At 33.6% G+C, this 26356-nt stretch overlaps 1 long non-coding RNA gene and 1 pseudogene across 2 annotated transcripts; one reads left to right on the top strand and one right to left on the bottom strand.

The window, feature by feature from the left end:
• Positions 1–3307: 3307 nt before the first annotated feature.
• LOC139858057 (epoxide hydrolase 2-like) lies at positions 3308–9929 on the top strand (annotated as a pseudogene).
• Positions 9930–12671: 2742 nt separating this feature from the next.
• Positions 12672–16432, bottom strand: LOC139858609 (uncharacterized). Of its 2 annotated transcripts, none has more exons than XR_011763011.1 (3): positions 15988–16432; positions 13705–13849; positions 12672–13095 (listed from the first exon to the last, which is right to left on the bottom strand). It is a non-coding gene; the product is annotated as an uncharacterized lncRNA (long non-coding RNA). The 2 variants fall into 2 exon arrangements; XR_011763010.1 differs by having other exon boundaries at positions 13705–13866; positions 15988–16431.
• Positions 16433–26356: the final 9924 nt, after the last annotated feature.

The raw sequence follows: 26356 nt of genomic DNA, 5'->3' as shown, positions 1-26356 counted from the left end.
CCTTTGCAACTTGCTTTTGGTCATCAGCCAAATATTTCCCACCTTAGAACATTTGGTTGTGCGGTTTATGTCCCTATCGCACCACCACAACGCACTAAAATGGGTCCTCAAAGAAGGATGGGAATATATGTTGGATATGAAACATCTTCAATAATAAGATATATTGAACCCATGACGGGTGATGTTTTTACAGCACGTTTTGCTGATTGTCACTTTAATGAAACATTATTCCCTAGATTAGGGGGAGAAATAAAAAATAAGGAAAATGATGTTTCATGGTGTGAACCTCAATTAATGTATCTTGATCCTCGCACAAAAGAATGCGAGATCGAAGTTCAAAAAATAATGCATATGCAAGAACTTGCAAATAAATTGCCTGATGCATTTACAGATACAAAAAGAGTGACTAAATCATATATACCAGCAGCAAATGCTCCAGCTCGAATTGAAATTCCAAAAACTGGCAATAATGTTATTCTTGAGTCTTTGCCACGCCAGAAACGTGGGAGACCAATTGGTTCCAAAGATAAAAATCCTCGGAAAAGAAAATCAGCTGATAATGAGGTAAAAGAAAGTGTTCAAGAAGAACTACAAATCAATACTCCTTCTGCAGAGGAGATTGATGATGTCAATACGGAATTTTCAATCAATTACGCACATTCAAAAATATTATGGAACCGAAATGAAATGAAAAATCTTGATGAGATATTTTCATATAATGTTGCATATGACATCATGAATGATGATGATGATCCAGAACCAAAATCTGTCATGGAATGTCAAAATAGACATGATTGGGATCATTGGAAAGGAGCAATACGAGCTGAATTTGAATCACTCAATAAAAGAAAAGTTTTCGGATCTATCATTCTCACACCTAAAGATGTGAAACCTGTGGGATATAGATGGGTTTTTGTGCGAAAAAGAAATGAGAAAAATGAAGTTACAAGGTATAAAGCTAGACTTGTAGCTCAAGGTTTTTCTCAAAGACCGGGAATTGATTATGAGGAAACTTATTCTCCTGTTATGGATGCAATTACTTTTAGATACTTAATCAGCCTGGCAGTTTCTGAAAATTTAGAAATGCATCTCATGGATGTTGTGACTGCTTATCTTTATGGATCACTTGATAGTGATATATATATGAAGATACCTGAAGGATTTAAGGTATCAGAAGCAACCAATGCAAAACCCAAAGAAATGTACTCAATCAAGTTACAAAGGTCTTTATATGGGTTGAAACAATCGGGTCGCATGTGGTATAAACGATTAAGTGATTACTTGATAAGCAAAGGGTATACCAATAATCTTATTTGCCCATGTGTTTTCATTAAGAAAACAACATCCGGATATGTGATCATAGCTGTTTATGTTGATGATCTTAATATCATAGGTACAAATAAAGAGATCCATGAAGCCATTCAACTTCTAAAGAAAGAATTTGAAATGAAAGATCTCGGAAAAACCAAGTATTGCCTTGGTTTACAAATTGAACATATGCCTAATGGTTTACTTGTACATCAAACAACATATACTGAAAAGATTTTAAAACGTTTTAATATGGACAAGGCAAAACCATTAAGTACTCCTATGGTTGTTAGATCACTTAATGTTGACACTGATCCATTTCGTCCCTGTGAAGATCATGAAGATATCCTGGGACCAGAAGTACCATATCTTAGTGCAATTGGAGCTCTTATGTATCTTACAAATTGTACAAGACCTGACATTTCTTTTGTAGTTAATTTGTTGGCAAGGTTCAGCTCAGCTCCTACCAAAAGACACTGGAATGGGATCAAACACATATTTTGATACCTTCGAGGAACTACTGATTTAGGATTATTTTATTCTAACGAATCAAAACAAGATTTGGTTGGTTATGCAGATGCAGGTTATTTATCTGATCCACATAAAGCTAAATCTCAAAATGGATATGTATTCCTAAATGGAGGTACCGCAATATCATGGCGTTCTCAAAAACAAACACTTGTTGCAACATCATCAAATCATGCTGAAGTGATTGCATTACATGAAGCTACTCGGGAATGTTTTTGGTTGAGATCAATGACACAATTCATAACTGATTCTTGTGGACTAGAACGCGATAAAAGTCCAACAACTATCTATGAAGATAATGCAGCTTGCATAGCACAGATGAAAGAAGTGTATATCAAAAGTGACCGAACAAAACACATACCTCCTAGATTCTTCTCATACACTCAAAATCTCATTAAAGACAACCAGATTGAAATGAGATATGTGCAGTCCAGCAAAAACTCTGCTGATCTTTTCACGAAAGCACTTCCAACTGCTATTTTCAGAACACACGTTCATAACATTGGCATGAGACATGTTCAAAAGATGTAACAACTGAAGCGATGTCTACTTGAGGGGGAGTCAACTCCATGCTGCACTCTTTTTCCTTAAGCTAAAGTTTTTTTCCCACTGGGTTTTCTTTAGCAAGGTTTTTAACGAGGCAGTAACTTACTGTTGATCTCTAACAAAACAAAATTGCTATTCAAGGGGGAGTGTTACAAAATTACATGTATAGACAATTTTGTTAAATAGTTGTACAGTGATAAATATGTAGTATATATATGTGTGTGTGGTGCAGAAAGTTGATAAGCTAAAAAAATATATAAAACACTCAAAAATCCCTTCTTGTGCTTATCGACACCCACTTTGCAAAACCCCTTAGTCAAAAGTCAATCATCACAACCTAATTAAATTTAGTGCTTTTGTTTTGCTCCACGTGCAATGCTACCACATACAAGTTGATATTATTCAACTTCTAATTTATATTTGTTATTGTTGTCGAATTCAACATCTATCCTATTTTTCGTTCGTCTCTTTCCCCAAATCTACAGTCAAGAATCAAGACACTAAAGGTAGTTATAAGCCTACTAAATTATAACATAATTAACATATTTCAACAACTTTTTAGTAATTATAAAATTGCTATGCACTTAACAATATTCTTCAATTAGTACCAACACATACAAATTAGAGAAAAAAATTATATTTGTTTTACCAAAGTCTTATAATAATTGCCACCAATTTATCAAATAAGTATTTAAATTTAAATTCATAAAATATTGGAGCATTCAACTAATTTAAATCATGGGACAGATAAAAAAACCGTCATTGGAGATGCTTTAGCTTAATAATATTACAACCTACACTTGTCTTCTTTCATGGTATCATATTTCTATTTTAGCTAAGAGCATATGCTTAAATTAGTCCATACCTAAGACATAAAATCAGATCCATTTTCAAGCCTCACACTCAGAAAGAAGCAATAAAGAAGATGGAAGGAATAAAACACATGACAATAAGTACAAATGGGCTAAACATCCACATAGCCGAAAAGGGAGTTGGTCCCTTAGTCTTGTTCCTTCATGGTTTCCCTGAACTATGGTACTCTTGGCGCCACCAAATTATGTATTTAGCCGATCATGGTTAGCGAGCTGTAGCACCAGACCTTCGTGGATATGGTCACACAACTGGTGCACCGGTCAACGACCACACCAAATTCACCATTCATCATCTGGTGGGCGACTTGATTGGGCTTCTTGATGCCATCACTTGTGAAGGCGAAAAGGTGTTTGTTGTTGGTCATGATTGGGGCGCATATATTGCTTGGCACTTGTGCATGTTTAGGCCCGATAGAGTCAAAGCTTTAGTTAACCTCAGCGTGCCGTTTAATCCATGGAACCCAAATGGAGACATGGTTGAATTGTTGAAAAGTGCATATGGAGAGGATCATTACATGACCAGATTTCAGGTTAATATCTGTTGCTCACAAATATTAGTTGATGTAAAATGGGCACAAATTACAATTAGAGATAGATAATATAGTCCCTCTGTCACGGTCAAAGTGTCTAGTGAACACAGTTTTTAAAAATACACAATTTTAAAAAATCTTACTAATACAATTTTCACCAATAAAGTTTTATTTCTATCGTCTAAATTCTTTTCTAACTGGTTAAATAATAAAGTGAACAATTATAATGAGACTCTAAATTGAAAAAATGAATACTTATAATGAGATGGAGATGGAGATGGAACAGAGAGACTAGGTCTCTAGTTTGGAAAGGTTATCAATACTATGTAATTGACTACAACGCAAACTTTCAAATTTTGTTTGTGGTATATAAGTTATCTAAATGTGACAATAATCCGGATACGGATTATACTTACGTTATGATTGAATTCTAGCTAAAGATCAATTCATATATATTATCTTGCAGAAACCAGGGGAATTTGAAAGCGAGCTAGCTCAAATGAGTATACAAACAGTAATGAAAAAGTTCTTGACAATCAGAGATCCAAACCAAAATTGTTTTCCGAAAGGAAAAGGATTTTTACATGATGATGATGCACTAATTGATAATTAATAGATTTAACAAACTGTAAATTGTATTGATCGGTTTATGGTTAAACTTGAATTGATACAAACTTGATTAAGTTTTTTACAAGCTGATAAAATGACCCTATATATTCTAAACATTGCAACAGCTATTTCCTGTTTGAGTTAGGCTCCATGAAACAATATGGAACCACTTTTACATAAAGGGTAAAAAGGCTGTTGTTTATAGCCGTTGGACATGGCTGTAACTTGTTGTCTTGTGAGCTTCCTAAAAGGGATATGATGAAGTGGACCACTTCTGATCCCAAAGTCAACTTAACTAAAAATGGTAAGTTGATCATTTATGACTTATTCTAACACTCCCCCTCAAGTTGAATAGTGGGGTTTCCAATATTTAACTTGCCAAGAACTCGCTGAAGAGTCTTCCATTGACAGATTTGGTGAGGATGTCGGCCAATTGGTCTTCTGATCTTATATGTGGTAAAGAAATTATTTCTGCATCCAACTTTTCTCTGATAAAGTGTCTATCCACTTCAACATGTTTTGTTCGATCATGTTGAACTGGATTTTCTGAGATAGCGATTGCTGCTTCATTATCGCAGAGGATCTGAATAGCTTCTTTTGGAGGGAATCCTATTTCTGTCAAGAGTTTTCGAATCCATAAAGCTTCCACCACTCCCTTTGCGATTCCTCTAAATTCTGATTCAGCACTTAATAAGGAAACGACCTTTTATTTCTTACTCTTCCATGCAACTAAGTTTCCTCCAACTATTGTGAAGAAACCTGAAGTTGATCGTCTATCTCCTTTTTCTCCAGCCCAACTTGCATTCGTATAAACTTGTGCTTCAAGGTGCCCATTCTTTTTTAATACAACTCCATTGCCTGCTGTTTTCTTTAAGTATCTGATGATCCTTATTACAGCTTCCATATGGTGAACTTGTGGTTGATGCATAAACTGGCTCACAACTCCAACTGCATGTGCTATATCTGGTCGAGTGTGAGCAAGATAGATGAGTTTTCCCACCATCCTTTGGTATTGCCCTTTGTCAGCAAGATCAGCTTCGTCTTCCATATATAACTTTTGGTTTGGAATCATTGGAGTATCAGCTGGTTTGCAATCAATCATACCTGTTTCTGCACACACAAAAAATCAAGAACATACTTCTTTTGACAGATAAATATTCCCTGTTGGAATCGTAATACCTCAATCCCCAAAAAATACTTAAGTCTGTCCAAGTCTTTCATTTAAAATTCTTTAAATAAGTTCGTTTTTAAGTTAGAAATTTTCTCTTTATCATTTCCTGTTATTATCATATCATTAACATAAATGATTAAGCATGTAATTAAATTTCCTTTTTGTTTAAAAAAGAGAGTATGATCCGAGTTGCTTTGTTTAAAATCATATTTTTTCATAAATAGTGTGAATCTCCTAAACCAAGCCCGTGGCGATTGTTTTAGCCCATATAGATCCTTTTTAAGTCGACAAACTTCCTTGTTTTTAAAGTTGTCAGTGAATCCAGGTGGTGCTTCCATACAGACTTCCTCTTTTAATTTGCCATGGAGAAAAGCATTCTTCACATCAAATTGATGAAGTGGCCAATCTTCATTTGCAGCAATAGAGAAGAGAACTCTAATGGTATCAATTTTTGCAACTGGTGAGAAGGTTTCGGAGTAATCAATCCCGTATGTCTGAGTGTACCCTTTTGCAACCAGTCGAGCTTTGTATCTTTCAATAGTTCCATCTAGTTTATACTTTATCGTAAATACCCATCGACATCCCACTGGTTTCTTTCCTTGAGGTATGACGCATTTTTCCCAAGTGTCATTATCATTCAAAGCTTCCATTTCAACATCCATTGCTTTTTTTTAGTTTTTTAATTTTAACGCTTGTTCAACAGAAGTTGGAATATTTTCAGAGTAAATTACGGAATTAAATTTTTGAGCTTCTTTCGACAGATTTCCTTGTGCTATATTAGCCATAGGATATCTAGATCTTTGCGCTTCTTTTTCTGGAGAATATCGTTTTGGTGGGACACCTCTATTGACTCTTTGAGGTAGGACATATCGTTGGGTGGTTTCATCGGGATTTGTGTCATTTTGTTCCTCATAGGTTTGATGTTCATTGTTCGAGGAGGTTTCAGTAGTCTCATGGTTTGGTGGGATAGTTTCTGTGGGTTCATGGTCTTGTGTTGGCTCGGGGTTTAGTGTTTGTGTTTGTATAGGTTCGGGGTTTTGTGTTGGCTCGGGTTCTTGTGTTTGAGGTGGTTCAGGGTTTTGTGTTTGAGGTATTTGATGTGGGACCCATGTCATCCAACTGAGAGTGTCATTATTTTCATCTCCCCCTCATTCGTGAGTTGGTTATTATGATAAAAATATTCAGTTTCAACAAAATCACAGTTCATTGTGGTAAAAACATGACGTCTTTTGGGACCGTAACACCGATATCCTTTTTGATTTATTCCATAGCCAACCATGACACATTTTTTCGCACATGGATCTAGTTTGGTACGCTCATGTTTTGGAATATGGACGAAGACCGAGCACCCAAATATCCGAGGTTCAATGCTAAATGAAGTCGGAAGGGTATGGAATTGGGAAGCGTATCTTTAGGGGTTTTCGTGCCGAAAACCTTAGTGCGTAAAAGGTTGATAAGATAGGTAGCGGAGGCAAGGGCTTCGGGCCAAAAACTTTTCGGAGCCTTGGATTCAATTAACAAAGCTCTTGTCATTTATAAAAGTAGTCGATTCTTACGTACGGCTACGCCATTTTGCTCGGGGGTATGAGCACACGAGGTTTGATGAATAATCTCATTTTTCGCAAAAAGATTTCATTGATGAGTTTACAAACTCACCCCCATTATCAGATCTTAACATTTGTATGTTTTTATTAAATTGAGTTTGTATCATTTTATAAAAGTGAGAAAATTTCTCAAAAACTTCTGATTTGTGAGTTAGAAAATAAACCCAAGTCATTCGGGTATGATCGTCAATAAACAAGACAAAATATCGAAAAAAAATTCCCCCAATGACCGGTGCAGGGCCCCAAACATCCGAATGGATTAAAGCAAAAGGAACATCTTTTCTCGTATTACTTGGTTTAAAATTAATTCGGTGGCTTTTAGCCAAAATACAAGTTTCACAATTTAAGGTAACATTGGATGGAAAAAGACTCGGAAATAAAGCATGTAAGTATCCGGCAGATGGGTGACCCAACCTCCTATGCCATAACCAAGCTTCCCTCGTAGGTGTTCCGTGAGCAAGCATCACGGTACCTTGTTGGGTTACTTCGTCCACATAGTACAACCTACCCCGTTCGGTACCACGCCCAATAATTACCCCAGTCCTAATGTCTTGAAGAATACAAAAGGTGGGGTGTAATAAAACAGAACAATTTAGTTCCTTTGTCACGTGACTAACAGAAAATAGTTTATGAGACAATGTTGGAATGTATAAACAATTAGACAATTTCATACTCGGAGTAATTTCAATTCTACCACTCCCTTCTACTTGAACAACATCCCCATTGGCCGTTTGAATTTTATTAATCCGAGGTTTTGATTTGGAATAAAAGTCGGATTTATCAAAGGTCATGGTGTGAGTAGCACCGCAGTCAAAAATCCATTCGTTAGTTTTTGTATTATCTGAAACGATTTCGCTTTTCCTATAGAGCAATCATTATTTAAGTGTTTATTTTCCGGAAAAATATCATGTTGGGCCTGTTTAAAATTGTTATTCAAAAAATGATTTTGAGTTTGGACTGAATTAAGTGAACAGTCCATACGATTTTGGGATTGGGCTTTTATAACAAAGCCATTAAAATTTTGAGCCTTATTTAACCTTTTATAATAATGTTGGGCCGAATTTTTAAAGGAGCCCACTTCCCTTTTCCCATTAACCCGTAATCCTTTAAGAGTACGGGTATCCCTCATATCATATTCCATCGTTTTGCCGGTAACACCCAAATTAGGGTTCATATTATTTTCATCAGTCACACTTTCCCTTTCACTAAATTTTTCTACGGGTAAGTTGAATTTATGATCTAGATTAGAGTTTTTCAACTCTTCATCTATGGTCCGGTGATGGAAACGATTAGGGTTCGAGTTATTCATTTCCCTTTTATCGATCTCTGGCGATTTTGATCTAAAAGGAGGATTTAATCCTTCTTCTTCGATCGTTTCCCCAAGACAATAGAATCGATTGTTCGTTCTTTTATCAATATCAGGCCTCTCCTTTTTCACTGATTTGTGAACGGAGTTTGGGATTTTAGGGTTTGAGGATTGAATCCTCACCCATTTGGTCGATTTGTACAATTGATAAGAAGATTGAAGGTTTGAAGTACCTCTTTTTAAATTTAGAGATGGTTTTGAGATGCCGTTGCCGGTAACCTCTTGGTGGCCGCCGGTGGTCTCTGCTCCCGTTATTACCATCTTGCTTTGTTTCTGCTCGTTCCACCATTTAGGATAACCAATGAGTTTGAAACATTGGATTATGGTGTGTTTTGTCATACCACAGTAAACACAATTCAATTGTTGCAGTGGTTGATGATGGTTGGTGGTGATGCTTTCTATTCCGGCAACTGGTGACGGTTTATGGTGACAAAGAGCTTCCAGGTAACTCTTTCCATTATGTGTTGAGCTACCGTCAGAAATTGACATGGCAGCTTGTTTTAATTCTGAGCTACCGTCAATTCTCGACATGGCAGCTTGATTTCGTTTCTGGTAAATGATTGAAGCAGAAAACGGTTGTATTGATCTCATGATCTACACCGTTAGCTCTGATACCATGATAATTAATAGATTTAACAAACTGTAAATTGTATTGATCGGTTTATGGTTAAACTTGAATTGATACAAACTTGATTAAGTTTTTTACAAGCTGATAAAATGGCCCTATATATTCTAAACATTGCAACAGCTATTTCCTGTTTGAGTTAGGCTCCATGAAACAATATGGAACCACTTTTACATAAAGGGTAAAAAGGCTGTTGTTTGTAGTCGTTGGACATGGCTGTAACTTGTTGTCTTGTGAGCTTCCTAAAAGGGATATGATGAAGTGGACCACTTCTGATCCCAAAGTCAACTTACCTAAAAATGGTAAGTTGACCATTTATGACTTATTCTAACACTAATCACATTGTCTCCATGGTTATCAGAACAAGATATTGAATACTTCGCTACCCAAATTGAAAAGACTGGTTTTTCTGGTGGACTTAACTATTATCGCGCTCTTCCTTTGTCAGTTGATCATAACACTACTTACATTATACTTTTAATCTTAATGTGTTACATATATTATTTTTTACTTGTGTTATATAGGAATTGGGAACTCACTTCAGCGTGGCGTGGTGCTAAAGTGACAGTGCGAACAAAGTTCATCATCGGGGACCTAGATGTGACGTATCATATGCCAGGCACCAAGAACTACATACACGGTGGCGGGTTTAAAAATGATATCCCATTGTTAGATGAAGTTGTTGTGATGGAAGGTGTAGACACTTTATTAACCAAGAGAAGCCTGAAGAGACCAACAAGCACATTATTGAGTTTTTCAATAAATTTTAACTTTTTGTTATCTAATCAATGGTGGTTTATGCTTCATTAATGTAATTATGTGCGGAGATTATAACTTAAGCACAAATGTGTGACCGAGTGATGTAAAATACTTCTTCGATATGTCAAATGATATAATGAAATCTAGCTCTAAATGACAATGATCCTTTTGATAATCGTATTTAATATCCCATATGTTTCAAAATAATTGTCGTGTTTGACTTTTCAGTGTCAATTTTTTTAATTTTGACTTTAATTATTTTTTGGCTTTTGCTATATATTATTCGATTAAAAATATATGAATGTATTAATTTTTAAATGTGTATTTATTTGTATAACTTTCATTCAATATTATATATCACAAACAAATATTTAAAGTTAAAGTTGAAAAAAAAAAACTTAAAAAATCAAAACGTGACAATTATTTTAGGACGGGAGAGTAATGATTATGATTGGACAATTTACGTATGAACCCTTTACATTAATACAGAGTAGATACATGAAGAGGGGCGACTCTAGGTTAAAGTTCGTGGAGTCACGTGACACCACTAGTTTTAAAATTTTATGTATAAAATACTTTATAAATTATACATGACACCATTGAATTTAAGTGTAGGATCCCATATATTTTTTGAATTTATAGTTTTTTTCTTTGAATTGTATAGGACACCATTAATTTTAGCTTCTTAGACCACGTATATTTTTCGAAATTGTAATTTTTTGAAGGTAAATAACCACTAAAATAACTAAAATAACATTCCAATATCATTAGTGCTAGAAATTTTTTTGAGACCCTATTAAGTTCTGATCCTAAAATAGTCACTGTAAATGCAGTTTTTTTTTTTTTTTTTTTTTTTTTTTTTTTTTTTTTTTACCATAAGAGGGGATATAATATAATTTAAGAAGCATATTGAACAAGAATGATTTGATGAATGGTTACCAAATGATTAAGTATTCAATTTTTTTTCATTCAACATCATTTATCATTCTCGAGTATACAAATAAATGTGTTGAATGCTGAGCATACAGCACCCGATGTTTATTAACAGGTCATCAAACAAACCGATATTAGTAATTGAGTTTGATCCATGGTTACCGATTTTGGGCTCATTTACTATATCATAGAACGGTACCAATTTTTCTTGGGGCTATTCAATAGTCAAGTTTTGGCCTTTTCCTATTCCACACAGTATCATTTAACAAATTATCACTCCGAACATTCTTAAATTCTTTAATCTTGGTCCAAACTCGAAACAATACCAAACCAACTAGCTTGACCCGTACAAATTGGCTCAATCACCAATTGCTACGGTTACATAAATATACAAGTCTTTTTTCATGTTAATAATATGACTGTCGTTAGAAAAGTCATTTCTCTAAACTCTAATGGTTCCTACTATGTGTCAATTCAAACAATCCAAAATTATTTCTTATGTATTATTGTAATATTCTATCTGTCTCAGAATTACTATTTCAGTTTGAACTAGTCCGGATCGGCCCGTGCGATGAGGCGGGGGTTTTCGGCCTGCGTATTCATATTTAACGTAGCGTTGTGTATGTACAGAGGGGAAAACAGCTCATGTGTTAAGTCCCGTTTTAGATGTAGGTGTACGCACTATTTTTGAAAAAGTGTCCGTTTCGAACGTAGTTAGTCTCGTTTTGTTCGCAAAATTATTTCAAGTTTAATGGTGGTACGGGTGAAAATATTATCGCGCCGAGTAGGAAGATGAAGGTCATTAAAGTTTATGGTGGGTTTTATTTTTTAATTTAAACTAGCTTAATGCCCGCGAATTCGCGGGGCTTATTTAATTAATCTAGAATAAATTTGAAACTCGATAAACTAATATGATAGTATTTGTTTGGTTGCGAGTTAACGGACGAAATCATATAATGAGGCTGTATAGTTGTTGGCAAAATCAAAACAAATATTAGAATTAATGGTGTATTAATGTATGATTCAATATTAGCAAACGAAAGGTGCGATCCAAATTTCAAAATCAAAGAACTTGATCATCAATGTACATGTTCGTTATTGTAAAATACTGAATCCAAAAAACTAGTTGCTCACTTGGGGATCACCTAAAAAATAACAATATGCATCAAAAGTGACTCTATCCAACCCTTACCACAGAATGTAAGTTGACAAACCCCTTAAACAACCAACATATTTTTAAATATTACTCCGTATTAGAGTGACCTACCTATCAGGCAAGTATATACTAAAATTACCTGATTCAGTGGGTATTAGTACAGAAAACGATATGTATCAAGTTTGATTCAACGGCTGAAAAATACTCTTCCAGATTCTAGTGAGACAACATATTTGTTTCAGCCTGTATCACAAATCACCTATTAGTAGACCCACCCATTATACACCTAAACAACTTGCACCTATAAAAATAGTATCAGAATGACTAAAGTCTAAGGTAAGTATAATTAAAATCACATTTTTGATATGTACCCTAATAAAAGTTAAAAGGCATACACTTAAAATCCAATCGGATTGCCACAACATATCTGAAGAAGGAAGCTTTTTTTTTATAACAGCTGAAAATTTTATTAAAACTAGCAAGTAGCTAGAGAATTACAAAGACAGTAAAGGATTTTGTAACCACGTTATCCAATTAAGATTAGCTTTCTTATAACGAGACGAAAGCCAATCAAAAGAGGATAAAACAGTAGAGTCGATAATTTGACATTTCTTAAATTTATTTGGCTCGAAAATGTTCCCGTTTCTGAAGAAGGAAGCTCTAATCGTAGACCACAATACTCAATGATGAAATAAAAATGTAGTATAGCATGCGTTAATATTGGTACCTATTACTTGTATTATACACTTACAATGATGAAACAGATTTAAGCATTTTTTTTTTTTTCCTGTTCATGTTCTTACAACGTCTAAACAGAAGCTTCTTTAGCCACCTGGAACCTTTTACTACAATAGGTAGAGACCGATGTAAAACTGTAAAAGACTTTTTGCCCTATATGAGGTGTTGCATGTGTTGTAAGATGCTCTAGATGGTTCTTTAATATCTTCAATATTTATGATTTCTTTTATTGTGGGAAAATTTATAAGGATTCTTATGTCTACGCCATCTTCGGCTGCCATAATATCTCGTATAGATAAATATTGTTTCAGCTTCCTGTTATTCGTCAACTCTTGTGTGATCTTCAATTCCTGCGATATTAAGAATGTGTTCAATTTTATCCCAAATCCCACAAAATCCCACGATGGAAGGGTATGAGATCCTCCCATTTGACCCGTTTTAACATAAACTTATCTTTGGCCATTTAACGCGAAACAAACTCAATCACCTATAATTACCAAACAAATAAAAAATGACACCGTTAATAATATCTATCCATTTGTAGGTATGAGTATGTTCTGAAATATTAACATACGAATTTCAAAAAACACAAAGCTAAGAATATATTCTGACTTCGTCAGTTTAGATAACATATTTGCAAATCAATTGTTTACAATTAAAATTGAATCAATGAGAAGTTCCTTAGCAATGACCTGCCGGGTCTATTTCTCTATAATAAAAAATTACTTTTTCAACCATATTGAGAATCACATTAATGATTCATAGATAAGTGGGAGAATGATTCCACCTCAATCTAACCTATTTTAACATATACTTAATTATAACCCATTTAGACACGTTTCAACACATACCTTCTTTTAACCACTTTGACCATTTGACCCAGGGCTAAAAGTCAGACATTTTCCCACTACCCAACCCATCCATTGATAGATTATATTAAAATATAAAGCTACTAATACCTGTGAATATGAGGAAAATTAGGTTGTAATGCTCGATAAGGCATCAGATTTGACTGTAGATCCAGATCCTTGTGCCGAACTCAATCCAACCTCATCATGATCAAAGAAAGCCACCATCTTACCCCACTATCATCTTCAAAATGATCTATAAAGTTGTGATGTCTATTAAATCCAGAAATCAAATAACATATTGTTACATTCATAACATAAAAGTTAAGAAAAGTTGATACTTGAAGATATAACTTGGATAACATAAAGGGCGAAGCACTAACTGCTAATTTCAAAGAAAAGAACAACACACGAAGATTGACTGTCCTTCTTGAGATTACAAACTCATTATTCGATCATTAATAACATAACCATATATCTACACAATTATTACTGTAAAACTAAGCCAATCTCTAAATTTACACAATAATAAATAATTAAAAAAAAAATAGAACAATAATAAGAATAATAATTGAATAATATCAAACAAACAAACAAACAAACTTACTTCAGACGGATAGTATAATGTAAGAAGTCATATGCATTTAGTTACACAACAACAACAACAACAAAAACAATGCCCAATCCCACGAATGTAGGGTATGGGGGAGGTGGAGTGTAGACAATCATTCCTCGAACCCCAGATTAGATGGAAGTCACTACTCCACCCGCGGGTATAGAACCCGTGACTAGATAAGATCGTCCCTCCCTCTAATCGAGAGCAAAGAGATTACTTCCTAAAGGACCTCCGGCCAGGAATGCTCCTCAAAACGAAATAGTGCGGGCATACGTACCTGTAAGAGTTATGTGCGCCTAGAAAGATGCAACCATACAAAGTAGCCATAAAGGAAGACACAAATAGCAGTATTGCACAAGAGTAAGACAGATAGCATGGTAGATATAATGCGCAGAAATATGTAGATCCAAGTAGAGCATGCAAACAATCGAAAAACACAACCACACACTCACACCCTAAATCATTTGGCAAATCATTGTGGGAAACCACACACCACATTTAGTTACATTGTGGGAAACCATTTGGCAGATCATCATCATTGTCAATAAATTTCGAATGAACTTAAACTTCTAAAATTGACAACACAGAGGAAATTATTGCACATTCATATCAATTATAAGATGACACATAGACTTGAGAGTTCATTGAAAAACTAACTAATACTCCCCTTTTTCTCTCTCTCACAACCAGAAAACCCTATCACCCTACCCTAAACTTACTCGCCGCCATCACTAACTTTCTCTCCTCCGGCCGTCGGTTATCTCCGGCGGTCCGGAGGAACCCTGTCCTTCACTCTTTTTCCTTGTTTTCCCTTCTCTGTTTTGAATCGTTTTAGGTGTCTGTCAAATCGAGTGTATTTCAATTCGGGTCTGTCAAATCGAGTGTATTCAATCGGGTGTGTTCAAATCGTGTATGTGGTTCTCGGTAGCTGATTTCAGGAACTCAGATCGTGGTTATTCAATTTCGGGTGTATTCATTTCGAGTTATCAATCAATGCTTTCGTGGGTATTCAAGTGGTTTGGCCGGATCTTGCCTCTTTCTCCGGCCGGCGGCTTGTTCGAGATTTCTCTCCTTCACCGTCTTCCTACCTTTGACTACAGGTATTTTCGTTGGTTGGTTCGTGGTTTGGGTTCGTGTTCGAGGTGTTGGGATTCGTGGTTGCAGGTTCGTGTTTTCGGACGTGGATGTTGTCTCGTTTTTGCCGTGTGCGTTAATCGTGGTGAAAGTTCTTGTGGTTTCATTTGGGTACAGCAGACGGTGGAGGTCTTGCTTCATATCGTGGGTTTATTTGGGTCTAGTTGTATCTGCAGCCGGATCTTGTCGTGGGTAGATCTACTCGTGTTTAGATTTGTATGTTCTATCGTGTTTAGACTTATTTGGTAGCCGATTCGTGTTTGATTCGAGTTTGATGTCGTGAATCGTGTGATTTTGTATTTTGAATTCGAGTTTGTATTTCCTAGCATCTTGCTAGTTTTACTTATTAATATAATTTTATTGCCTTTCAAAAAAAAAAAAAAAAAAAAAAAAGACTTGAGAGTTCACAATTGACATTAAAAATACTCCAACATAATAATAACAACAATCATCATCATCATAATTAAATAAATCAAGCAACAATATAAACACAAAGATATAGTATTGTTGAATGAACACGTAAATCCCAAAACTCAATCAAGAAAAGAATTCAATTAAGTATATAAACTTTTAATCAGAGAACAATGAAAGATCCAAAATTCAATTAACAAATTTAAATAACAATATTAGCGAACTTGAATTACCTGATTTTGAAGGTGATTCCCTCCCATGAATTACTTACGGAAAGCCTTGAACAAATATGAATCCATCTATCATAAATTTCATAACCATACGAATTAAAATCCTTTGATATGTTAGTTATATCTTGAAAATCCACATGCGCTTGATGGTGGATGACGATGATTTAGGGTTTTTTTATGTAGCTTTATGATTCAGGTCAATCTTAAAACAGATTTTCAAACCATACGAATTAACCATACGAATTTAAAATCCTTTGATATGTTAGTTATATCTTGAAAATCCACATGCGCTTGATGGTGGATGACGATGATTTAGGGTTTTTTTATGTAGCTTTATGATTCAGGTCAATCTTAAAACAGATTTTCAAACCATACGAATTAACCATACGAATTTAAAATCCTTTGATATGTTAGTTATATCTTGAAAATCCACATGCGCTTGATGGTGGATGACGATGATTTAGGGTTTTTTTTATGTAGCTTTATGATTCAGGTCAATCTTAAAACAGATTTTCAAACCATACGAATTAACCATACGAATTTAAAATCCTTTGATATGTTAGTTATATCTTGAAAATCCACATGCGCTTGATGGTGGATGACGATGATTTAGGGTTTTTTTTGTAGCTTTATGATTCATGTCAATCTTAAAACAGATTTTCAAACGGTATTTTTTGTAATCAAACAAATCATTCTAGGATTATGATGTCATCAGAAAAATTAGAAAGAAATTGAGGGCTAAGATCTAAGATGGTTAATTAAATGGATGACTAGGATTAGTTTAGGCTTCTTAAAATGATCTATTTTTACTTTTGTTATTAACTAGTTATTGAACCTTCGCTTCGCGCCGGGTGTTCGATTTTTAATGTATTTTATGCGTTTAGTAAAATTATTTTATGGCTAATGATGATGTCGTTGAAGCGCAACTCGAGTCGAACTAAAAGGTATAACCCGTGAGAGATTTAAATGTTATTTTAAATTAACAATATATGTGCATCTCCGCGTTTCGCTATGGAATTGTCGACTTTTAAAAATTTAACGCAAAATCAACGTGTATGAAAAGTACCCTAAATATTTAGCGTTTTTTAAAAAGCGTCCGTTTTGCGTATAGCTAGTGACATTGTGTTCCTAAAATTATTTCGACTTTTACGATGTTGTGGGAAAAATTTAACTCGTTGCGAGCGAGAAGATATGACCCGTTGAATATTTTGATGGAGTTTATTTAAGATTTTTTTATGAAAATAGTTATTTGATACTTTACCCCCTGTTTGGGGGGTCGGTTTGAATTTTTCAAAAAATGTGAGGCCTTTGTTGGCAAAATGAAATTTAGTTAAAATTAAAAAAAAGGTGAAAAGTCGAAAATGCCCCTAGTACTATTCTTAACTTTTGTCTGTTAGCTAATATGTAAATAAAAAAATGAATTTACCTTTTAAAGTTTTGGAATGTACGAATTATACCCCTGAGGAATTGTATAAGTTTGTTTGTTGAGGGGGTTGGGTGAAAATTTTAAGTGTGAAAAGAGGTGGTGGGATGACAATTTGTTTGCCTGGAATTACAAAAGAATCCACGTCATAGAGTATATGTGTTGGTAAAATGAAATTTAGTTAAAGTTAAAAAAAAGTGAAAAGTCGAAAATGCCTCTAGTACCATTCATAACTTTTGTGTGTTAGCTAATATGTAAATAAAAAATGAATTTACCTTTTAAACTTTTGGAATGTACGAATTATACCCCGGAGGAATTGTATAAGTTTGTTTGTTGAGGGGGTTGGGTGAAAATTTTAAGTGTGAAAAGAGGTGGTGGGATGACAATTTGTTTGCCTGGAACGACAAAAGAATCCACGTCGTAGAGTATATGTGTTGGTAAAATGAAATTTAGTTAAAGTTAAAAAAAGTGAAAAGTCGAAAATGCCCCTAGTACCATTCATAACTTTTGTGTGTTAGCTAATATGTAAATAAAAAATGAATTTACCTTTTAAACTTTTGGAATGTACGAATTATACCCCGGAGGAATTGTATAAGTTTGTTTGTTGAGGGGGTTGGGTGAAAATTTTAAGTGTGAAAAGAGGTGGTGGGATGACAATTTGTTTGCCTGGAACGACAAAAGAATCCACGTCGTAGAGTATATGTAGAATTTTCAAATTTTTTTTTTTTTTACAATTTATATATTTTTGCTTGTTTTATCTAATATTTGATGAAAGATATAAATGAAATGACAATTTAAAATCAAATCCATTCATATAAATTTCATTAAATATTATACAGTGTAAATAAAAATATTTAAATTAAAAATTTAAAAAGAGATATTTTTAAAAGTCAAACGGTAGTCAGAGATAGGGGTGTTCATTTTCGGATATCCGAAATTCGGATATCCGAATTTTCGGATATCCGAAAATTCGGATAGAAAAAAACCCCATCCGAAATCCGAATCCGAAATTTCGGATATCCGATTTTCGGATATCCGAAATTTCGGATTCGGATATCGGATTATCCGAATATCCGATATTTTTAAGAACTTCCAATATTTTCGGATAATTTGGATATTTTTCGGATATTTCGGATATTTCGGATAGTTTTCGAATATTTCGGATAATTTTCAAATAATTTTCGGATTTTTTCGGATTCTTTTCGAAATTTCGGATATTCGGATATCCGAATATCCGAAAATTTTGAAAACTCCATCCGATATCCGAATCCGAAAAATCGGATATCCGGTTTTCGGATATCCGATTTTTCGGATATTTTCGGATTCGGATTTCGGATAATTCGGATTCGGATTTCGGATTCGGATATTTTGAACACCCCTAGTCAGAGATAGTAATAAATATGTGGGAGATAATAAATTCACTTGCATTTTTTCTAAATCTACTTTTATTATATAATTTAAATGGATTTATCAAATATGTAATTGGAAATATCAATTCCTTAAATATATAGATACATAAAAATATTTAAATTAAAAAATAAAAATAGATATTTTGAAAAGTCAAATCGGAGATAGTAATAAATATATGACAAAATTACTCTCGTTGTCCTTGAACATATACCGAAATCATAGGCGTCGTCCTCAAAGTTTTTTTTTTTTTTTTTTTTGCGTTCGTCGTCACTGAACTTGCATTTTATAACTTGTGTCGTCCTTTTGTTAACTGTTCGTCTCTTTCCCCCGTTAACCTTCAACATGTTCCAAACATGTGAGGGCAATTATGTCATTTTCTCTCTTTGAATGTTCGGGACGACCGATGTAATTTTATCTTTTTCCCTTAAATAATTTAATTTATTTTTTCTTTTCATTTTTCATTTTTCTTTTTACTTTTCTTTTCTTTTTTTCTTTTTTCTTTTCTTTTACTATCACCTTACTTTCGTACCGCTAATGAATAATTAATTATTTGTTATGTATTTTTTTATTTAAATTATGTAATTTTATGTTTTAGTAATTTAAATTAATGTACTTTATATTATATTTAATAATGTGATTCCTTACAATATAGTCGTTTATTACATTAATTCTTAAACGATTACAGTATTTCCTAAACAGAACAACAACTTAGTTCCTAAAGCGATCACATTAATTCCTATCGGTTATGTTCAACATACACCTTGATCAATCTTCGAAATCGCGAATATCGTATTGCTGAAACCCTTTTAGAGATTCAGGTACATTCTTGATTCCTTTCAACAATATTTTCGCTTTCATCCCTAAATTCAATATAAGGCTTAATTGTTTCATAACGTACCAATGCTCGCCCTACCAAAGCAAACCAATCGTGGCCATCTTCAAGTAGCGAGGCGAGAACATTGGGTTTTTTGAAATACCAAACCTGTTTAAAAAATAAAGGTAGGTCTTCCTTAAGAAACTCAATCAACTTCGATAAGTCATTGATATTGCTCCAAAAGAACATATATTTAGTCGCAATATCATTCCAAAATGTAATGTTTTTAATTGTAATTTCCTTATTTTTAGTTGTAATTGTTTAAAATAAATAAGTGTGAAGACGAAAGACGAAGATCGCTCGAAAACGAAGATTTAAAGTCGAAAACGAAGATTTAAAAGGCGAAAACGTCCAAAATGCTCAAACGTACAAGTTACACTCCAAGTGGTTTAATTTATCGAAGAAAAACGTCTAAAGATTAACAAGAACGCAAGTCGCGGAACGCAAATTGCATGATATTAAATTGTACGAAAAGACGTTCGAGAAACCGGAACCGAGACATAAACCGGACGTAAATGTACGAAACATCGGAGCCAAAATTACGAGTCAACTATGCACAAGAATATAATATAATATATATATATATATATATATATATATATATATATATATATATATATATATATATATAATTATATATAATTATATATATATTATATATATTTATTAAATATGTCGACAAGCTAGTGTACAAAAAATATGTAAGCTGGATCTGGCGGCCATGCGATCGCATGGGAAATAGGCATAAAACTCATGCGATCGCATGGGTTACTGTAGCAGGCCAAAATGCTATAAATACCAGGCATGTGCTCGAGCTTAAAACACACTCTTTTATATTTTCAAATTCAGTTTTTAATTTTTATTTTATGTAATTTAGTTTTAGGAGTAGGTTAATTTAGTGGTTACATTTATACAAGTTTGGGTAGCGTAACGTTTATTTTACGGGTTTTCAAGTCGAAGTTCTGTCTGTGTAAAGCTACGCGATAAATACTCAATGTAAGTTATGTTCTCCTTTTTAAATTAATGTCTTGTAACTAAGTTATTATTATGCTTATTTAAATCGAAGTAATCATGATGTTGGGCTAAATATTAAAGATGGGGTAATTGGACTTTGTACCATAATTGGGGTTTGGACAAAAGAACGACACTTGTGGAAATTAGACTATGGGCTATTAATGGGCTTTATATTTGTTTAATTAAATGATAGTTTGTTAATTTAATATAAAGATTTACAATTGGACGTACCTATAAATAACCACATACACTCGATCGGACACGATGGGCGGGATATTTATATGTACGAATAATTGTTCATTTAACCGGACACGGGAATGGATTAATAGTTAATAGAATTATTAAAACAGGGGTGAATTATGTACAAGGATACTTGGCATAATTGTTAACAAAGTATTAAAACCTTGGGTTACACGCAGTCGATATCCTGGTGTAATTATTAAACAAAGTATTAAGACCTTGTTACAGTTTAAGTCCCCAATTAGTTGGAATATTTGATAAGATACATGAGGAGTGGTATAGTCATATAAATACCCACACGCCAGTAGCATAAGCAACTTGAATAGTGAGTACTTAGTTGATTCTTGAAACTTGAATCTTGAGTAGAGAAAGCTTTGTAACTTTCTTTGAATCTTGAGTCTTGAACTGAATTGTCCAAGAGTCCTTCGTTCTAGTATTTGTGTTTTGTGTCACCTCGACTTCGGATATAAGGAAAATTTGACGAGGACACTCGCACTTTAAATTTATGACCGATGGACTGTTATGGACAAAAACCAGACGGACATATTGAATAATCCAGGACAAAGGACAATTAATCCATGGTAATAAACTAAAATCAACACGTCAAACATCATGATTACGGAAGTTTAAATAAGCATAATTTATATATTTCATATTTAATTGCACTTTTAATTATCGCACTTTTATTTACTGTCATTGTATTTAATTGCACTTTTAATTATCGTACTTTTTAATTATTGCAACTTATATTTTTCATTAGGTTTTAATTATGACTTAAAATATAAAATCGACAAACCGGTCATTAAACGGTAAACCCCCTTTTATATTATTATTATATATAAAAATATATATTTTGTACAAATATAGTTGTTTAAAATATAGTGTAAAATAAGTCGTCTCCCTGTGGAACGAACCGGACTTACTAAAAACTATACTACTCTACGATTAGGTACACTGCCTATAGTGTTGTAGCAGAGTTTAGGTATATCTACTCTATAAATAAATAAATAACTTGTGTAAACTTGCATCATATTTCGTCGTATTTCGTAGTAAAAATATAACTATTTCGTATACACCTCTATGCACATCAAGTTTTTAGCGCCGCTGCCGGGGAATCGGCGAAACGCTATATTTTTAATATATATTTGTAAAAATATAATTGTATATAATTTTTAGAAAAACGATATAAAACTTAACAAAAAAAAAAAAAAAACTTGGCACCCAGGCCCATGCGATCGCATGAGCCGAGTGTTGTAAAACCATGCGATCGCATGGGTTAACCTGACAACTCTGATCCGAGCATTAATTACGAAATTAGGTTAAAATATTTTATTATTATTATTATTATTAGGGTTTAATTATTATATAGTTTTAATATAATTTGTATTTTAAGTTTTAGTTATTATTATTTACATATTTATATTAATACTTTATATAAATAATATAAAAATAATATTTTTATAAAAATTGTGCTTTTTACAACTTTAAGTTTTATTTTTATATTTTGTATCTTTTTAATCGTTTCTTCGTAATATTTGTATTTTTCGCTCGTATTTAGTTTTAAGATATAGTTTTTGCCGTAGTTATTTTTATTTCTAGATTTTAGGCTTTGCCGTAAAATCCCTTAAGACTTTTTCTTTAGACTAATATTTTGGTGCTTTAGAATTTTGCGACGCCGTTTTTATATTTTAGTATCTTTTTAAGTTATTGCCATTTGAGATATAGTATTTCTTTTAAGCTTTAATATTTTAAGACGCAACTTTTAATTCTTAGTTTTTAGTTTTTTTTTTAAGTTTCGACGCGCTACTTTCTAATTTTTATTTTTCGACGCCTATTATTTTTTGACCTTTTATTTTTCAACATTTTTTGACGCGCTCTTTTTCTTTCTTATTTCTCGCCACTCTAGTTTTTAGGACTTAGAATTTTCTCTATTTCTTCTCTAATAATTCAAAACGAAAAATTATTTTAAGCGGTTAAATTGATAGACATCCAAATTTTCTACTTCGTAGTAATAGTTGGATTTGTTAGTGGCTGAGTTGTGAGCTTCCAATTTAAAGGGTTCTGGCTCCCTGCTGCATCTATTGGCTATTCGAAACATGGGCAAAAGCAGAAAAGTCTATTAATTTGATTACTTATATAATTTTTATTTTTATAACCAATAGGATAATTAAGTAAATGCACCACATTGTAGCTAAAATTTGGTAATAAGCGCATTATGGAAAATCTCGAGAATATTTTGGAAACTCTTTATGACATCCGAAATCAATTTAATCAATACTCTCAAACGGGTGTTGATGACAATTCGTTCGGTCAATCTTGGATCACGAATGATGAAACAATAACTGGTTGTGAAATCTGTGGAGATTATCACTCAACATGGGAATGTTATTATTACGTTCCTATGGAAAATTTTGCACCCATGGAACCTGAATGGGATGATTATGAGGAATACAATTCTAATTGGGATTATTTTAAAGAATATATCCAAACTCAACAACCAGAAGACGAGGAAAATTATGTACCTGAAAATTCTTTAGATTATATGAAAATCAAACTCGAAGAACTTGATGCTCAAAATGAACAAATGAGAGAGTTTGTAAATCGGCAAGCTGAAACTCTATCAGATTACACACCTGTTAATCTGAGGAGTCATGTGCAAGAAAATCTCATATCATCGAATTTTGATGAATTCGAGAGCTCCGAAATCACCAACTATCCTGATGATACTTTTTATTCAGTCTTACCAATTTCACAACATATCGACACATTAGCCTCTACCAACGAAATCATCGATCCATCAATGGATGAAGAAGAAGTAAGGGTGACAAATTGGTACTCTTGGGAAAACGATAACGTTGAAAATTTTACCCCCGAGACCAAAGTGGAGGAACCGATAAGGACCTTTAATGAAGAAGAATTTGCTTCAATCCAGCCACAACCTTCCAACTCAATATTCTTAATAGACGAGTCATCTACCGAAGATGAACTACGAGCTGTAATAGATAATGACACCTCGAATTTCACCCAATTGGGTAATAGAGGTGAAAACTTTGATCCCGAGAATAAAAGGAAGAAAATATTAGGAATTGTCCACCCTATAATATGTATGTCGGTGTATATCGATCCATTTGACCAAGAACCAGAAAAGAGACATATCCATTTACTAAAAGCTACACTTAAAAAAGAATTAAGTAGTGACGATCGGGTGGGTCTAAACTTTAAACCCATTGATATATTTTATACCACCCGAGATGCAAATAACTGGCTCACTATTTTAATTCGTGGAACTTATTCTACCGACTTCACATGTCGTCAGCTAAGTATGGGGAAGTCTAACCCCACTTAACGTTAAATTCGGGGTTCGGGTTAGTGCATAACTCGTTAATAAACATGCATAATAAGTTAGGGTAAAAGACGCATTTTCAAAGATTAGCAAACAGTTCAGAAAAGCAACCGTTTTTGAAGAAAAACATGTGTGATAAAACAAGAAGGAATTAACAATGAGGCGCGCCATCTATCATTTGATGAGCTTTGTAATTACAAACTGGGTATTTTTAATCACTTTTCTACACTTATCACCCTCGTGAATTTATAATTATAGTATGATTTCATGCAAATGAGGGCATTGCATAATCTCAAGTGTGGGAAAGGGTTATAAATTCTCTCGGGTTTGCACTTAGTTTATTTGCCAAATTTTGTGAAAATTTTAAAAATTTTCAAATAAATGAATTCAAAATCATGTTTATACATATTTATGAACGATGAAAACTAGGTGTTAATACCGAAATTATCGTTACCTCGGAAAGGACATAAATTGAGAAACACCCTAAAACACTTGAATTCATTTAAAATTTAATAAAAGAGAATAAAAAGGCAAAGAAATAAACTAAGTGTGGGGAGAAGTACCAAGTTATTCAATTAAAAAACTATCAATCATATATTTCTGTAAAGTTATTGCAGGTGTTTTTGTTTTGGACGATACTAATCAGTTTTACCCGATTTACTGTAATATATTTGAAAGAAAGATGGATCTACACGATGAATCAATTCCATCATTAAAAGGAAGTAAAGTCTTCCGGAAAAAGACACGCGCTTCTTGATTTAGGTCAAGAAGTTGTCGTCCAGACCAGCTGTAGGTTGACGAAAAATCTAGAAAAGTCATCTCTAAAATCAGCAGGAAATCCACGGACCTTAGCATCAAACAGGGTTGCCAAGTGGTCAGACTTATCCTAACCATGAGAGGATCTGTCTCGTAAAATAGGGAGGGCGCCGTGCAAATTAGCTTGATAAGACTAATGAATCAGACCCCCAGAAAGGATAATCTCCTTAAAGATTAAAAATTAGCTTTTAAGACTGATATTACTCAATCCTTGAGATTGACTTTAAAGATTGAGAATTACAAACTCATGGAATTCGATGATATCTAAACTCGAGCTTGAACGAGAAAATATTTTGATCAAATTAAAACCGATTTGTTTTCTGAAAACCCATTTTCAATGCGTTCATTACCATTGAACGTAAAATCCTAGGAATTCACCTGGAATTCATTAGGTCACCTGAACCAATTCGGGTGTCAACCGTAAGAATGGTGGTTACATAGCATGGTCGAAGACAGGACCTTGTGCCAGACCGAAAACAATTATAGGGTGATCTTTACTATTGCTCCTACAAAGGATAGTAATTGCATCCGACACGTTGTAGACCATGAACATCTGCATGTCATTAGACATCGCCCTAACAGTTGCTTGTTCAACGCTTTCCTTTACAACCGGACGGTAGTTTACCGAAAGGTAATATACGGAGCAAGTATACTGGACGTGTTGCTTTCCTAATACAAGGTTAGCAAGTGGGTGACACAAAACCATAAGTTTTGAGCTAAAATTTTCAAATCTGAAACCCACCAAACCCACAAAAACATTTTGCATACACCGGTGAAGGGTTATTCTGGAAAACTTATCTAGGGTAAAAGCTAGAATGAATTTTCAAAATATCAAATGTTTTCATAAAGATCCAATTTCCTTAAGGATCTAAATTTTTATAGTCATGTGGGACTGTAAACCACATCGTTACTATCATTGTTTATACCGCCGTATCAAAATCACTAATGTATAAAGTGTGAAGAATAAAGAAGTGATTCGTGTGATTTAATTTCAAGTTCTGTATTGCTTGAGGACAAGCAAAGCTCAAGTGTAGGGATAATTGATATTGCTCCAAAAGAACATATATTTAGTCGCAATATCATTCCAAAATGTAATGTTTTTAATTGTAATTTCCTTATTTTTAGTTGTAATTGTTTAAAATAAATAAGTGTGAAGACGAAAGACGAAGATCGCTCGAAAACGAAGATTTAAAGTCGAAAACGAAGATTTAAAAGGCGAAAACGTCCAAAATGCTCAAACGTACAAGTTACA

The sequence above is a fragment of the Rutidosis leptorrhynchoides genome, chromosome 7 (genome assembly GCF_046630445.1).
Source record: "Rutidosis leptorrhynchoides isolate AG116_Rl617_1_P2 chromosome 7, CSIRO_AGI_Rlap_v1, whole genome shotgun sequence".
NCBI lineage: Eukaryota > Viridiplantae > Streptophyta > Magnoliopsida > Asterales > Asteraceae > Rutidosis > Rutidosis leptorrhynchoides.
This window is presented reverse-complemented; position numbering and strand designations above follow the sequence as displayed.